This window comes from Primulina tabacum, chromosome 13 (assembly GCF_025594145.1).
Source record: "Primulina tabacum isolate GXHZ01 chromosome 13, ASM2559414v2, whole genome shotgun sequence".
Classification (NCBI taxonomy): Eukaryota; Viridiplantae; Streptophyta; class Magnoliopsida; order Lamiales; family Gesneriaceae; genus Primulina; species Primulina tabacum.
The window spans coordinates 22485565-22490266 of record NC_134562.1 but is presented as its reverse complement, the minus strand read 5'-3'; the positions used below and the strand labels follow the sequence as shown (position 1 = coordinate 22490266).

The 4702-nt window shown below is 40.0% G+C and overlaps 1 non-coding gene across 1 annotated transcript; it reads right to left on the bottom strand.

Moving 5' to 3' along the window:
* Positions 1-2694: 2694 nt before the first annotated feature.
* LOC142523532 (small nucleolar RNA R71) lies at positions 2695-2800 on the bottom strand. The gene has a single exon (XR_012814722.1). It is a non-coding gene; the product is annotated as a small nucleolar RNA R71 (small nucleolar RNA).
* Positions 2801-4702: the final 1902 nt, after the last annotated feature.

The following is a 4702-nucleotide window of genomic DNA, read 5'->3' as shown; positions in this document are numbered from 1 at the left end:
CACCGATCCCCGCAGCCTCAATCAAAGAGCTAAAAGGTATTCAAATTACTGAAACAGAGATTGAGTCCTCTTACTCAGGAGTTCCTATTATTCTTTCCACAAACAAGGGTAAACAAGTCATGATCGAAAATCCACCAAAAAGCAATTCGATACATACAGCCATAGTCCTCACCAGGGAACGTGTCAATGAGGCCGTTAAGAAGAAGATGGAAAAGTTTGATCAATGGACTTAATATCGAACAGTTGTAACATTTGACTCATTGATTCAAACCGGTAAAATAAAAGCAGCTCCCAAACTTGAACGGTCCATCTTGGAATAGACAGAAACATCTGATACTCAAACCGCTCTACGTCGTCGAGACTTTTTGGAATTTCAGATGAAAGAAAGCACTCTCCGAGCCATCATTCAACTAAAAAGGAACAATTTTGATCCTTTCTGCCCTACTGCAAAGGATGATTCAGCTGTTATCTCTCAACTTGAGATGGATACCTTATCGCTTGCTACACATGTTGCTCTAATGCGACAGGATCTTCACCTTCCAGCTGTTACAGAACAGAGTAAGCTCGACTCTATTCTGGAACTACATGAAGGCCCGTGTTCTGAATAGCTCAAAGACACATCTACCATTCAGGATCAGTCATCTACATTGATGTAGGTGGATTTTACGTATTTTTCATATTATGTGATAGCTCATTGTGTTGCACATATCATTTAGATTGCATGCATTTTGTGACATTTTGGCATATATTATGTTTTATTGTTAATCATGTGTCTCGTGGGTGAAAATGCAGGAGATTTGTGAATAAACTGAAGAAAATGCATCGATATACGAGAGACCTCCGCCCGGGCGCACATTTATGTCCGCCCGGGCACCTGCAAGGTGTGAGAAAAAGATTTTTGCGAGAGTCATTCGCCCGGGCGCAAACTTAATTTTGCCCGAGCGCGTCGAATGAAAATAAAACAAGATCTGCGAAGGACATTCGCCCGGGCGGAAACTTATGTCCGCCCCGGGTGCGTTTGATTTTTGGAAAGATTTGCTGCCGATCTTTTTCCTAAATTTCGAAAGGAGGCTGATAGATGGGACGATTTTTGAAGATATTGACACATTCATTCAGCAGCCAAGGAGTCTAGAGAAGGAGAAATTGCTTGGAGTTGAAAATTCGAAGATTTCCGAGCACAGTTCTTCGCAGATCTCGTCTTGTCTAGTATTTCTTATTTAGTATTTATCGTTTAAACATTGTGTGGTTTATTTTCACTATGAATTCGAGTAGCTAAACTAAAATATTTGTTGGAATTTAAGAGGATCCTACCCCGAAACTGATTTGGTTAATTCGTATTTCAATTTTTGGTTTATTCTTGATTATGCTACTGTTTTCATTATAATTGTTAAAGTATAGCTAACTTTAATACTAATCTTATATTGCGAGTGAGTTCGAGAGAATAGCTTGTGATAAGAACAAGTAGAATAGTCTGTGGATCTACAATTTACATAGACATATGAAATTGGATATGCGCCAATAGTCATAGTCCAGTCGGGCGAAAACTAGGGGATTTCATAGATCTATATGCGATTCACTCTTGATAAATAATTAATGACATTTAATTACTTCACTAAGTAGAATTAGTTTGGCATAGCTCGAGAGGGCGTGTTCAATTGAATAGGAAATCCTGTCGGAAGCATACATCACTATCAAACAAATTAATTAATTAACGAGGGGTAGGTGAACTGAAATTCTCAACAAATCCATTTCTCATCGAAATCTATTTAAGTGGTTTAGAATTTAAATTTCAGCATTTAATTATTGACTTGTTCATTGAGTTTTTATTTAATCTTAGTAGTCATAAACAACCATTCAAATTTCGTTGCTAAAGATTTGATAACTGAAATAATAATTGCAAAATACAGTCTTCAGTGGAACGATACTTGTACTCACGTACATTATACTATTACTTGACACAGTCCACTTGCGATTAATTTTCGAGCATACAAAATCATATTTTTATTAAGGATTTCACGGTGCAAGTTTTGCTCGATCAAGTTTTTGGCCCCGTTGTCGGGGATTGTTAATTCACAATTTTATTTTTAGTTATTTTCTTTAGCATTGTTTTATTTGTCTTGAGCTAACACTCCATATTCTATTCCAGATATCTTTTGCAGTGCATGCCAAAGTCATTTGACGTGGAACTTGAGCAGTTTGACCCAGAAATTGAAAGAAATTTCCGCAGAAGAAGATAGCAATAGAGACTGAAGGAACTGAAGGAGAGGCACGAGCACGAGCATGAGGAGGAACACCATGAAGACAGACATGTTGAGATGCCACGCCACATACCAATGCTAGAGTATGCCCAGCCTTCTTTGGATGGTGCATGCCCCAGCATTGTGAGGCATATTTTGAGGGCAAACCACTTTGAAATCAAGCCGGCCATAATTAAGATTGTTCAGAATACAGTCCAGTTTGGAGGATCTGCAGTAGATGACCCAAACACGCACATCCCAGATTTCCTTGAAATTTTTGATACTTTTAAATTTAATGGAGTTTCTGATGACGCTCTTAGGTTGCGTTTATTTCCTTTCTCCTTACGTGACAAAGCTAAAGCATGGTTAAATTGTTTGTCTGTAGGTTTGATCACCACATGGGAGAACATGGCGAAAGCGTTTCTCATTAAATACTTTCCTCCATCTAAGACCATGAAGCTGCGGGCAGGCATAACCACATTTGCTCAATTCGAGCAGGAGTCTTTATATGAGGCATGGGAGCGTTTCAAAGATCTATTGCGAAGATGTCCTCATCACGAACTGCCATTTGGGTTAGTCGTTCAAACCTTTTACTATGGCTTACTCACTCCTAATCGTACTATGATAGATGATGCTGCTTGTGGAAACCTACTGCGAAAAACTGCTGAGGAATTATATGAGTTATTGGAGGATATGGCTGCTAGCAGCTATCATCCTCAATCTGAAAGGAACAACCAGCGGAGGAGTGCAGGAGTTCACCAGGTAACTGACCTTTCTGTTATTACTGCACAACTTGATGTCTTGAACAGGAAATTGGACCGCTTAAATGTGGGTGGCACGGCTATGCGTCTCCAAGAGATATTCTGTGATAAGTGTGGAGGTAAACACTATGAGAAAGACTGTCAAGATGGAAATCCCTTTTATGTGCAAGAAAGGGCTTCAGTGAATCAAGTGGGAGTCCAAAACCGTCCAAGGAATGATCCGTATTCGAACACATACAATCCTTGATGGAGGCAACATCCCAAATTCTCATGGGGTGGCCAAAACAGTCAGAATCGACCACAGGGAGGACAACCATATGGGAAACAACCAATGTACAGATCTGACAATCCTAGAGAAGAAAAGTCCAATTTGGAGCAGATGATGTCTAAGTTCATCTCATCTACCGAAACTAGACTCCAAAATCAAGATGCATCGATAAATGGGGTAGAGAATCAGATTGGACAGTTAGCTAAGATGATAGCAAGTAGAGAGCCGGGCACCTTGCCAAGTAACACAGAGACCAATCCAAAAGAGCGAGTGAGGGCCATCGAGTTGAAGAGTGGAAAAATTTTAGAGTCTAGAGGGACAGAAAAAAATCAAGTACTGGACGAACAGACTGAGTCATCAAAAGATAAGTCTTATAACTCTATCCCAGCACCCACTGCACAATTATCCCTCCAACTTTTCTTGCAGCATTAAAAAAGGCGAAATTAGATGCGCAATTCGGTAAGTTCGTAGAAGTATTCAAGAAATTGCACATCAATATTCCCTTTGCTGATGCTCTGATGCAAATGCCAAGCTATGCTAAATTTCTAAAGCACATCTTAGCAAACAAGAGAAAATTGGAGGGTCACATGACGGTCAATCTAACTGAAAATTGCTCCGCTTTGGTGCAAAACAAAATGCCACCGAAACTTAAAGACCCAGAGAGTTTTTCTATTCCTTACATGATTGGTGATTTTGTTTTTCATAAAGCTTTGTATGATTTGGGTGCGAGTATTAATCTTATGTCTTTGTCTGTGTTTAGGAAACCTGGATTTGGAGAACCTAAGCCAACGAGGATGTCTTTACAGCTAGCGGACAGATCTGTCAAGTATCCACGGGGAGTTATTGAGGATGTGCTAGTGGAAGTGGACAAATTCATTTTTCCTACGGATTTCGTGGTGCTCGACATGGAGGAGGATATGGAGATGCCTTTGATTTTGGGAAGACCGTTCCTTGCAACTGGCAAGGCTCTGATTGATGTGCAGGAGTGGAAGTTGAGATTGAGAGTGGGAGAAGAGGAGATTACTTTTGACATTTTTAATGCACTTAAGCACACACTGTATTATGATAGTTGTTAGAGAATTGATGCTTTTGATTCTCTTGTGTCTAACTATGTGCAGGATGCTCTTAGGGACCCTTTGGAAGCCACTCTCACTACTGAATTAAGAGAAGACGAATTGGATATAGAGAAAGCCAAAATAGTGGCATACCTCAATGCCAACCAGCAATGGAAGAGGCCAATAAGGATGAGATTAGAGGACTTGGGGAATCGAAGAGACTTGATCCCTCAGAATTCAAGCCTAGAGGAGCCACCAACTCTGGAGCTCAAGCCATTACCTCCACATCTGAAATACGTCTATCTAGGTGAGAATAATAAACTTCCTGTGATTATTTCTTCTTGACAGATGTGATGGAGGACAAACTGCTAAAAGTCTTGA